We start from the raw sequence: 13044 nt of genomic DNA, 5'->3' as shown, positions 1-13044 counted from the left end.
AGAAACAGAAAGAGGAAGAGAGGAGGGAGGGAAAATGCTGGTGTGGAAAATGTCTCAACCTTTCCATGAAGAACAAATTGTAGGCCACCCTTTGAATCACACAGTATATGAATTCTTAAATCATGGATGACACAGCATTTCCAGCAACTCGTCTGTATTTTAGACAATGAGGCCTGTCAAGTTTTGAAGTTGTATAAATTGCATTTTGACTGATGTTTTGATTTCCAGTAAAGTGAAATAGAAGCACACGTAAACTGTCTACATTCTGTAGACATCCTGGTCTTAGCATAAATGACTTCTGATTTCAAAGTTCACCAGCGTGAGCTGCGTGACTAGCACATGGTTGCTTGTCATAAGAGGTGTGTGTGTGTGTGTGTGTGTGTGTGTGTGTGTGTGTGTGTGTGTGTGTGTGTGTGTGTGTGTGTGTGTGTGTGTATAAACACTACAGTTGATGAATGGCTGCCTCTAGTCGTATTGTCCAAACATGGTGCCACGCCTAGTTTCTCAAGTGAACTCGGCATTCCATTCACCACACTCAGAGCCCAGTCCAGAGAGTTCACCATTCACCAAACATACAGGTTACAGTCATGTACAGTGACAAGTCAAAATCTAACTTTGTGGGAGAGACAATACAATATTGCCGTGTGTGTGTGTGGTAACTGTGGTTGTGTACGCATGCTGTGGAGGCAGGGACAGAGAGGTTTTGGCAAGTTCCCTTTTGGCTGATGTCCCAGTAAAGCTAGCTATCTCACAGGCTTGACATACCAGGGCTGGTTAATGTGTGAAGGCATTGAAGCACACACACTACGTCTACTAACTACACACACATTTAAACAAGCATGTGCCAATAACAGTGCTCCGATTCAGAAAAGTATGACGTGAACTGTGAAGTCAGAAGGTGGGAGAGGCTGACAATACTGTACAGTGAATACAGGTGGAAACAAAAGGCAGGGCGAACAACGGGCAAGGAGATACACAGGAGGCGTAGAAAGTGCCAGCACAACATGAGGAAACGATCTGCACTCTACTTCCTCCTGGCTTCCCCTCCTCCCTGGCTGATGTTTAGTATAAGACTGTAGCCATGGTGAGCCCTGTAAATGAGTGAACATGTCTTTTACCCCCTTCTCTCCCTCATACATTATCCCTTTCCCCCCCTCACACACAAATGGCTGTCATGTTTTGTAAATTTACTAGCCATCTATAGAGCCAGCTTTGGAATAGTAATCAAAAGAAAATCAGAATTTTACTTTTCTTAGCTAGTGTACATACATGTGATTATCCGCCCTTTCAGCATTAAAAGGGGATTTACGGATTTATATGGTGAAGAATGAGGTAGAGGATGACATACTGTATGTGATGAGCATGTGTGATGCACCAGATTTTAGGCTGATGACACAAGCAGGTCTGTATCAGAGTGCTACGTTAAATGTAGTATTTTCCACACAGGCAACATGTGGATCGAGTGATGACATGCACTCGTGGTCAACATTAAGCATATGATTTATTTACTTGTAAGTCTCTGCACGGCCTGTTCCCTTTACATTTAAGTTGAAATGAAGAAAATGCCAGCACTCATTGTATCTCCTTTTCATATGCATGTATTTACCTCTAACGCTGACGAAGGCCACACAGGCCGAAACATGTTCAAACGTCAGAGGTAAATAAATTCATATGAAAAGGACATACAATGAGTGCTGGCATTTTCTTCATTTCAACTTGTATATTCGAGCCTTGCACCGTAAGGACTTTATTCTAACCTGGAGTGCTGCGGGTTGTCTGCTTCGGCAGCATTTTCTTACCCTTTATATTTATCAAAACTCTTGGACCCTTAAACCCCACAAAGAGCAGTGCCAGTGAGGTCAGCAAACAAGCTGCTCTTGGAGGTTCCCGAGACTAATTTAAGAGTAGGGACGACCGCACCTTTGCTGCTGCTGCTCCTAGGCTCTGAAACAGCTTGCCCTTTCATATAAATAATGCTAACTCGGTTGAGTCTTTTTAATCACTCCTCAAAACACACTTTTATTCTTTGGCACTGTCAATTTTGATTGTTTTAAATGTGCTTTATAAAAGTTTGATTTGAAGATTCCCTCTCCTCATTGACAACTTCTCTGACTCTAGCTATCCACCAAACAGACTACTATAGATTACTATCGACGACTGGCAGTAGAAAGTCAGTAGATCAGTCAATGTGTAAAAACATGAATTTACAATTTAGGCATTTAGCAGACGCTCTTAATCCAGAGCGACTTACATTAAGCAAGAACAAAAAAGCATGGCAATACATCACATACAAATACATAAAAGCAGTTATCATGCGTAAGCTAAGAACATAACAGTGGAATATCTGTATAATGGAACTATGCATGTATAGTTTATAGTGCCATGTCTATATAAAAATGCTATAAGTCTACATAAAATGTTATCTAAGTCTACATAAAAATGTCGGGGCTAGGAATCGGATGCTGAATGCATCTTAGAGCCGACACAGTCAGATGGCTTGATGTCATTTTCACAAAAAACACATGAGAAATTTTGAGAAATTATAAAGACAACTATTGCACTGCAGGGTGCTTAGGGTTACATATCTGAGAGAACTCCTTTCCGCCAGGCCGCTGCTACCCAAGTACCAGACGGACGAAACCGACCGAACTTCGATCAGCTTTCGGCGCTGCCCTACAACTTCCGACCCGACAGTACACACCGCCAATTCAACAGCAGCTTACCGAGAGCTGAGCTACCTTTACTTCTGCCTCTGTAGTAAGCATGCTAGCCAGATGATGGCTCAGCAGGCTGTCTGCATGAGAGAAGTGGATTTGTTCCCAGGGCAGGCACACATGACATGCTACTGCTGCAATCTGAGGCACATGGCTGCTTGCATCTATAGCGGAATTAGTGTGTGAATGCAGCTGTTGCAGCTGCGTTTACATGCAACATGTTATCCGATTGTGTGGAGCCCCACATCATTTACTAGGTTACTCACTATATCAGGATGTTGCAAAAAGCTATTTACGTTTACTTATTGTCAATATCGCCCAACCGATCGCCAGCTTTCTGGGAAAGATATTTGTTAAGTTTCTAAACATTTATAACACTTAAACATTAGACAAATAAACCATGAATAACGTTTTGATAGATCAGAAATAAAACACTGTACTGCCCAAGATTACCTAGGCTAGGCTTGTTCTAAAACAAATAAAGGGCACGGTGGCGCAGTTGGTAGGAATGTCTCCTCACAGCTACAAGGTCCCAGGTTCGATTCCCGTCTGGGAGTGTTCGCTCCTCCGCGTCATCAGCACCCATACCCTAAGTGGGGCTTACGAAAGAGACTCTCTGTGTGGAGTTTGCATGTTCTCCCAGTGTCCCCTAGGGTACCCTCACAAAACAAAACATGCAGTAATCCTGGTCTCTACTGCCTCCCCCTGGTCAGCCGGGGTGCCTGATGGAGAGGAAATAATGTAATAATGTGTTCCTTCCACACGCTACGCCTTACTGGGGAAACCGGTTGCCAGATGAGTTTCCCAAGGTTGAGTCTAAAAAAATAATAATAATAAAAACAGGACACATGAGCTTCTTAACACCTTGAGGGCCCGGGCCCATTTAATCCATTAATAAAATGTGCCCATCGTCAGCAAGCGCCTCTAGGCTTGCCGACGAATCCGACGATGGATCAGTTTTCATAGCACTAATTTGACGGAGATTATCAATCTCCGTCTCGGGCACATGACCGTGCACTTGAACTTGCCGGTGATTTACACCGCAACCAATCTTATTGTGTTGTATGACGTGACTGGTGTTGGTTTACCCACCCTATTCCTTCCTCTCCACAAAGTATCAACACCATCAGCTGCTGTCAAGGCTGCAACATCCCTCAAGGCTCCATAGGGACAGCACATGTACTTAATATATCACACATAAATTGCTGTGCAGGTGTGTGCGCATGTGCAGTTTTTGCACATGTGTGTGTGTGTGTGTGTGTGTGTGTGTGTGTGTGTGTGTGTGTGTGTGTGTGTTGCCACCATCACATAGCAGCCTACACTCCCACACAGTGCTAAATATGCAACACACACATGAGCTTGCTACCGTTTGTCACAAACATGCCAGTGATATTCAACACCTACAGTAACTGAATCCACCAAAAATATTATTTAGGAGTAGAAAGTGTTACAACATAATAATCCCCCAGAGGTAAGAGAATTGAAAATAGGAGACTTCACAAGATGAAGAGAAGACTTTTCTCAGAATATATCAACCTGTAACCATAATATTAACTGTGTATACGCTTCTCTCCCCATCTTGTTGCCCTACTACTCTCATCCCCTCTCCACAAAATGTAAACCAACCCAGGCATGCATGCTTATTTAGCACAGAAGAAGTGTGTGTGTGTGTGTGTGTGTGTGTGTGTGTGTGTGTGTGTGTGTGTGTGTGTGTGTGTGTGTGTGTGTGTGTGGGCACCCAAGGGCCTCTCGAATGAGAAAGGAGGTTTAGCATGACCCCTACACGCATTAACTCTACACGCAGACAGAGTGCCACTCAACCATAAAGTGGTGAGAGGAGAGGACCTGAGATAAAGATAAGATGAGATGAGAAAGGAAAAGGGTTTAGAAGAACCCATGTAGTGGGTGGTGGAGGATTAGAGATTGAGTAGAGAATGGTGACCGAGGCATCAGGGGAAATGGCATCGTAAGGGAGCTGAATTATGGTGCAAGACTGAGAGAAGGAACACGTTTTTTTTTTTTTTTTTTTTTTACAATCCTGTCACCGAACACCTGCCAAGCAAGAGCTGTAGGACATCACTCACACACACACACACACACACACACACACACACACACACACACACACACACACACACACACACACACACACACACACACACACACACACACACACACACACACACACACACACACACACAGTATGTCATGGGGCCACTTTAAAAGACGCCTCCATTTCATCTGTGCTAGGCTAAATCACTGATTCCAGGTAAGGCTGTAGAGAAAATGACTGAAATCGTAATGATTGTGCAATTCACACATGGCTGAAGTTTGTTGTCCGAAAACAAATGTTCAGGGCGGCATACAGTACAAATCCAGCTACAGTCCATAACATTGATAATTAACATTAGCAATACCCATCTCCAATTAGGGCTGTCACGATCAAATCCATTGAAATAAAAAGCGACAAGAACAAAAATGGTTTTCTGCTGAGGAAACGGCTATGAAAACGACCATTAAACTTACAGGCAGAATAATAATGTAATATTGATCATTCATCATCACAGGGTTAACAGAGGTGGATGTGCTGCTTTTCCTGCAGCCTAAAATGTTTAAACGGCCCTTAATTAACACATATTAGGTTCATCTGTGTGGTTGTACTCTGCAGGATAGATACATCAGAGGAACGCTCCGTGATATATATTGAACACAAGCTACACTCAGAATATGCAAGTAACATCATGATGCTGCAAGCAGTCTTCACACTTCCTTTTCCAAGACTTTGCCTGCAATGTTGTTGGTCCCAAGCGGGCATGAATGCCGAAACAATATTGCCTCCACTCTAAATGTTGCGCACGTTCACACATGAATATGCTGACACATTGTCTACACATTTTGTATATCTGTCAATGGGGGTTAACTCATAAGAGGGAGTTAAATCCTGCGGATTTTACAGTACAAATTGTGGGATTTGCAAGGCACAATTTGTGGGGCGCAGACTCAGAGTAGACCCGAAAGGGAGGGAGGGTCCTTGAAATTAAAGGGATTGAGTCACTGACTCACTGTGCTAACGAGGGGTGCTGGTCAGCCTCAGCCACTGTGGTGATAGACAGACAAGTGTGATGCAACACAAAAATAAAAACGGTAACAAAAACCAAAAGATCTAGACTACTCTTTTGAAGGAGCATATATATACATATGCCTGTAAGATGGTTTAATATTAATATGTGTGCCCATTCTACCTTGTGGAAGGAGGTATTTGGCATTGGGCCCCATTTTTCTCAATCTCAACAGCTCTGAAGTGTGCACATACAGTGCTGTAGCACACACACACACACACACACACACACACACACACACAAACCTCACTATCTAACTGTTCTGACACACCCACACATATACAGAGTTGTCTGTTAATTAGAGAGAACAGATGCTGGCAGGCCAACAGTCTTCTCAGCTTGATGTGCACAGCTCTGAACTCCCTTAGCCCACAGGGGAAATACACATGCACACACGCACGTGTGACAAACACACGGTTTGATGGACAAACTGGTCTTTTACAAACTACACTTTACCATCGAACGTTTTTCTACATTTCTCCAACAGCCCTCCAACATCAAGCCTGCCAAGGTTTTCTTCAAATGTCCACCGATACGGAAGGTAGTTGCCTTACTTTAAAAATGAAGACATTTTCTTTTACATCTGGAAGGTTGTTTTAGACCTGTCAAATAACTGTTCTGGTCATCCAAGTTTTCATGGGAGCTATTGCAGCATAATATAATCAAAAAACAAAAATGTGTCAAATCCTACTGTACTTTGTAAATGAGGTTTTGAACAAAGAGTGTGTGTGTGTGTGTGTGTGTGTGTGTGTGTGTGTGTGTGTGTGTGTGTGTGTGTGTGTTCAATTATTCTAAACAGCAATAAATTACTGGTGATAAAGCACCCTCATCTGCAATATAGGATTTAGTCTCTGAAGTCCAAATACAAATAATTGATGTAGCCTTATATAACTATCTGAGATACCCCCCGATTATTAATATAAAAAGGGAGAAGTCAAAGACCTGTAAGACAGCAGGGTGACAGTGTGATTATTGCTTTGAGGTAGGATCTGACTCTCCATATTCATATATTGCCGTGTTCACTCGTGGTGCTGAATACAAACTCTTGATCAAATAGGTTAGTATTCGACATAAAGGCACAAATATTGCTTCACATTATAAGTTGGTATATGCCCATCCGCTAAACTAGCGTCGTAGTAGGGAGGGGAATGTAAAAGGAGAAATGCCCTCGTTTGGAGGTCACACAGCAGGGCTGGAGTCATGAGCCAATATGCGGGGTCTCCCTCTTTCTCCGAGACGCAATAGCGTGAGGACACACCCAGAAACACAGTGGAGGAGGAGGCGACAACAGGACAGAGAAGAAGCTGTTATATATACGCCCATCTTCACAAATGACGTAAGAAGGGTTTACTTTTTGCACTAAAACTAGAGGCAATTACACAGAGAAGGATTTTGCCTAAACAACTTTTATTGTTGCCCCTTTTATTTTCCTTTTATTTATTCATGTGGGGAGGTTAGGGGGGGGGGGTCAGGTGGACAAGTAGCCCAACAATAAAAACAATTAAATAAAAAACGGGTTTGTCTTTTTCATGGGACTAATTGGCTAGAACAATCACTTGACAGAAAAGCACAAGGGGTGTGTAGCCTCTTATTGTGTGTGTCAATGTCGGAGAGCTGTTCCAGCAAGTCAAATAACAAGCTTATCCCGAAGGCACACACACAATAAGCCAGCCTATATCATGCATCACATTCATGGCACACATTCGGTTCATAATCAAACACTGTTGCTCAGAGACCATTGTTGCACGTTGCCTTACCCAACGAGGTCCTAATGGTGAAATAGCGTGCCTGTCAAATTCCATGAGAGCAAACTGTTGCAAGACACGGGGAGACCTCACAGTCTGCCTGCCAACCCCACTCATTAAACTAACAAGAATAGAATGCGAACAAATTTTGTTTGTTTCCACCCCACAAGGAAGGGGGGGGGGGGGATTGCCAAAACATCGCTGGTTTAACTGGCAAATGAGATGTTTTCCAGTGATGCGAGGACTCCCTCCCTGGTTGGTTGAATGTAAAACACAGCAGACTACAGTAATGTCCCTACAACTGTGATTTCGCACCTGTGGAAAGGAAAGTGTGTATGTCAACAAAAACGCAACAGAACACAGCTTTTTCTTACCCAACAGTGTAGACAGCTAGAACATGACACCGCAGAGCAGACCCAGCCTCGTCAGTGGCACCAAATGACAGTCCCTTTAAAAAGGTTTTAAATCCAAGTCCCCGTCTGTCGGTCTGTCTCTGATGAAAAATGTACCCTCTTTCTTTCGTTTCAGTCACAATGGAATGTCTCGACGTTGATCTTGTGAGATGTGTGGTCAACTCTTCTTTGGAGGAAAAATGACAGTTGCCGCTAGGCAGGGTACGGGGATGATGTGTTAATTGTATGGGTTTGATTAGTCCAACTTAATAACTGCGGTAGGGAAGGAAGGAAAGAAGGAAGGAAGGAAGGCAGTCAGACAGACGAAGGGAATCAGTTTACAGACATGCAGGCTTCATTTTAAGATAAGCTTTTCTTTTTAGTTTCTAAATCAGTTGACTTCGAAAGATTAATAAACTAAAGCATCAGGTCGTCGCCATGCAACACAGCCCATCCGGAAAAGTAAAAATCCACGACTTTTCACTTTCAAAACCAAACCAATGAAAAGCCCCCTTCTTCTCCAAAGAGGAGGAAAATAACACCCGAGAAAGAAATAGCCTCCAGTCCAGATGCAGGAATTAGACCTACAATGAAAATTATTTCTTTCGGCTTCTTCGGAGTGGGTAAGTGCAGATAAACTGAACCTCGCTGCTCCAGACGAGGGAAATATTAATAGCCCAGTAGTTCCGTGATTTTCGTGACTGGAGAACCAAAAGAGGGAAGCGAGCTGCCGGAGAGCCCCGCCGCGGAAAATAGAGGGAGGGGCTATAGTCCGGGATTACCCCTTTAAGGTGGATCTAATTAGATTAGTGATCTCAACCCTTTACATTTTGATTTTCTTTATGGTTCCCAAACTTTTCAGGTCGAGACCCAAAAGAGAAATTAGACCAAACTAGTGAAAATAGCAGATCTGCAAGCTCACAACGCACAGCGAAGACTATTTTCACCACTTTCTTAATTATTATTATTATTATTTATTTATGGAATTTCTTAGATTTGTTTTTAAGATTCATACAATTTCAAAACCAGCGCATATTTTCCACTATACAAAATTCTTACCGTTTTCCGCACATCATATCCTAAAAGTAAAGGTGGTCCCACTCTCAGAAGTTATTAGTGGACAAGAACGACGCCGGGGTTTAAGACCCACCCTTGCAACATTACAACAATTTATATTTAAATTAATTAAATTAAAATTAAAATTAAAATTAAAATTAAAACTAAAATTAAAATTAAAATTAAAAATAAAATTAAAATTAAAATTAAAATTAAAATTAAAATTAAAATTAAAATTAAAATTAAAATTAATTAATTAATTCACTCAAAATCTCTGTACTCTCAATGTTTAACCTTTACAATTTAGGCATTTAGTAGATTTACAATAAGCAAGAACAAGCATGGCAATACATCACATAGCCTACATGAAAAGTAGTTATCATGAAACATGCGTAAACTAAGAACGTAACAGTGAAATATCTATACAATGAAACTATACATGATACTATACTATACATATATAGGCCTACTATAAAGTGCTATGACTACATAAAAATGCAATTCTAGTGCTGTCTACCCTAACATGTTATAAGTCTGTATAAAATGCTAGCCAAGTCTACATACAAGTAAGACGCGCAAACGCGGGAAGCGAACGCAGCTCATAAATTGCAATAACAACAATTCAAATAAATTACGTACTTTTTTAAGTTTTTTTTTTAAGTTCTCCTTTTTTAAGTGTTTTTTTAAGATATGTTTTTTAAGTTAAGGTTTTTTAAGTTAGGTTTGTTTATCTGCTCTCCTCCACACTGGCCTGACAGAGTCAAACTCTCCAGGTGGCCCATTGTGATTGCCCATCACTCAATCAGCCAGGTGAGCTGTGGGCGGGGTCTCTCAATCACTTATTGTTGCCATAGCAACACATGCATCTCACTGGCTTCTTGTATTATATAGTCCAGCGGATAAATAGCAAAATCTCATAGACCAGCGGATTGGTAGAAAATAATAAAATAAAATTGAAACATTGCAAACATAGAAACAATGTGGCACAGAGGTTACAAGTTGGCAGAATGCACTGGACTCAGGCAACAACCCAGCTTTAATGATCTTAAGTTAAATCCCTTTATTTTAGATCGTTTTTTTGTAATAGTACAACATAAACATTACAGACTTTAGTTGTCATTGTACAATACTTTAAAACAGTTGTCATGTTGCACACATGCCTAGAATAGCTCTTATTTACGTCGCCCTTGTTGAAAACAATGTATTTCAAACTCCAACTAGTCACTGTCCAGGCTGCATAAACAACGCTCCGTTCTCTGCCCCCTCAATGTCATAACTCTGTCTTACTCTATGGCTCTGGAATAGACCATAGTAGAGACCATAGACCAATTCCAAACACTGTAGACTGTAGATGCATATATATATATATATTAGGGCCGGGACTAATTGCGATTAATTTAGATTAATTAACTACAGAAAAAAACTTTTTTTTCACCGCGGAACGTTTCTCACAGGGCGCTTTTCTATAGTACTGAAAACTGGAAATAATAAAAGGTCACCCCATTTTGTGTTGCCTAGAACTGGAGGTCTGACAAAAAACAGTAACAATATGAAGTAAGTACAGCTTTGTGATGTCACTGAGATGTAGTACTTGTTACTGTTAATTTTTTTTTTCCAGACCTCCAGTTCTAGGCAACACAGAATGGGGTGACTTTTTATTATTATTTCCACAACAGGTATATTAAAGACAGTGAAATGTTGAAAATGAGTGGTATCCTGTATTCACTATTCGTTGATTCACTGGGATACCAAAAATAAATAAAAAAAGGTTTCTCGCTGTTCTCGGGTTGAATATTGATATGCGATTAAAATGCGATTAATCTAGATTAATTAATCGCAAAGCCTCTGATTAATTAGATAAATATTTTTAATCGAGTCCCAGCTCTAATATATATATATATATATATATATATATATATATATAGTTCAAATAAAAATGTTTTAATTAAAATAAGTTCTTGATTGCAGCTTAGCTACAGATATCCGCTCAGCTACAGCAACGCTCCTTTGGTTTGACACACTTATGGGCCTAATACGCTGCTTATTCAAAAGCAACGTTATTTGCAATATTTCAGCATATAGCAGAATAAGACAGATAATCAGGTCAATCTCAAAGCCAAATATGAAATATTTCAATTAATCAAATCACACATAATGACATGATTACAATAACCAGTAACCAATGTGACATGAGTGTTGATGTCTAATCTTTGTAAAGATGTAAATGCAGGTTATTTTAAGGAACATTAATGCTCGTAATTACCGCATTATTACTGATATGTTGCTTAAATAACCACAGTTATTGCATAACCTCCAGTTTTCTCATTATCTGTATGAACTTTAAATGTGGGGAACCCTATGGCTCAATATGCCAAGTACCACATAATGGCACTTGACCTAATCAGCTTCTGACATGTTTTTATAATATTCACTTCCTTACATATTTACTGTCTCTTTCCTCCTCAAGAAAAGGAAGAAAATTATTTATAAATATGAATACATACTATGTATTACTCTGCCTGAGTCTGCCACAATATAGTGATTTGAGAATAACAAATAAACAGAATAGAAATGTCAGCTTTCTCTCTTCCTCACTCTCTCTGTCTCTTGATATATGTAAACTGCTGGCGGCCAGTGTTCGATTGGCCGCTAAATCAACACCTACGCTATGCTAATTTCCAGATACGAGGCAGAGATACGCCAGGGAAAGGTGGTTTGGGTTACTGCAGTTACCACAGCGGGTCATAGTTTCTCACTTGCAGTGAAACAGAATGTTATCAAATCAAACTTTATTTATAAAGTTTATATCAATCGAAATTGACCAAAGTGCTGTACAGGGTGAGAACAAAAACATCAACAATCTGTGCAACAACAAAATTGCAACGTTACATACAACAAACCAAATCAAGACACAAACATTAAGTGCGGTTAAAAGCCAAAGAATAAAAGTGTTTTGAGAAGTGATTTAAAAGACTCAACAGAGTTGACATTTTTTTAATATAAAAGGGCAAGCTGTTCCAGAGCCTAGGAGCAGCAGCAGCAGCAAAGGTGCGGTCGCCCCTACTCAAGTTAGTCTCTGGACTCGGAGCCTAGAAGCTTGTTTTCTTACCTCAGTGCCCTTTGTGGGGTGTAAGGCCCAAACCACACCAGCTACAACTCCATGCCACAGTATTTGCATCCACCTTGTTTTTGATGAAGCCAGATTGGATTCATACTCGTTTTTTGAGTGGTGCAACCAGCCAACCACTCCCTTACAGACTTATATGTGTGTGTGGGTGGGTGCCTGCCTGGCTGGCTGGCTGGGTATGAGCATGAAAACACTGAACAGCATGGTTGTTTTTCACCACCTGTGCGCAACCTAACACACACACAAACACACACGCACATATTAACTGTATATATGATGATTTCAGGTGTGCCAGTACAGTACAGTGACAGTACAGTACAGTACAGTAGAGGGACCGGCACACGGTAACTCTGTCATTTCTCAACCGTTTCGGACACGGGGCGGGACGCCGGAACCAGCCCGGCCCCCTGGGCGCGTTCCTGGGGGTCTGGAACTTTGATGGAGAGGTTTATTGGGAGCAATGGAGAGAGGCACATTTTTTATAATTATTTTTTATACCATGATTTTGTAACCCATTTTTCACCCCTGTGTCAATTATCTAATGTGATCCTGGGCTCTACACACCCTCCGCCAACCTGGGGAGAGCAACAGACTTGAACTCATGCTTCCTTCATGCATGAGTGTCCAAGTTGCTCCTTTACACCTGACAGGGGGGAGTTTCCCTGGTTGGACGTAGCGCGTGGAAGGAACACGTTATTCCAACCAGTTCCTTTCCCCTCCATCAGGCGCCCCGGCTGGCCAGGGGGAGGCGGCACTCTAACAATATATATTAACAATATTGTAATGCATTGCACAAGCCCCGTCGAGACAAATGCCTCATGTGGACATTTACCTGCGATAAAAATAAATATTATTAATAATATAAGCTTAGAAGAGGCTAGAAGAGTATAG

The 13044-nt window shown here is 41.2% G+C and overlaps 1 protein-coding gene across 1 annotated transcript in view; it reads right to left on the bottom strand.

Annotated features, from left to right (window-relative positions):
- Window positions 1-8662, bottom strand: part of atp2b4 (ATPase plasma membrane Ca2+ transporting 4) — a 148567-nt gene extending 139905 nt beyond the window's left edge. Inside the window, exon 1 of the mRNA XM_083770505.1 lies at window positions 7953-8662. The gene's annotated coding sequence lies outside the window, so the exon portion shown is untranslated. The remainder of the gene's footprint in view (window positions 1-7952) is intronic.
- Between the last annotated feature and the right edge of the window lie 4382 nt (window positions 8663-13044).

Source organism: Protomyctophum parallelum (genome assembly GCF_964188405.1).
Source record: "Protomyctophum parallelum genome assembly, chromosome: 8".
In the NCBI taxonomy this organism is placed as follows: domain Eukaryota; kingdom Metazoa; phylum Chordata; class Actinopteri; order Myctophiformes; family Myctophidae; genus Protomyctophum; species Protomyctophum parallelum.
This window is presented reverse-complemented; position numbering and strand designations above follow the sequence as displayed.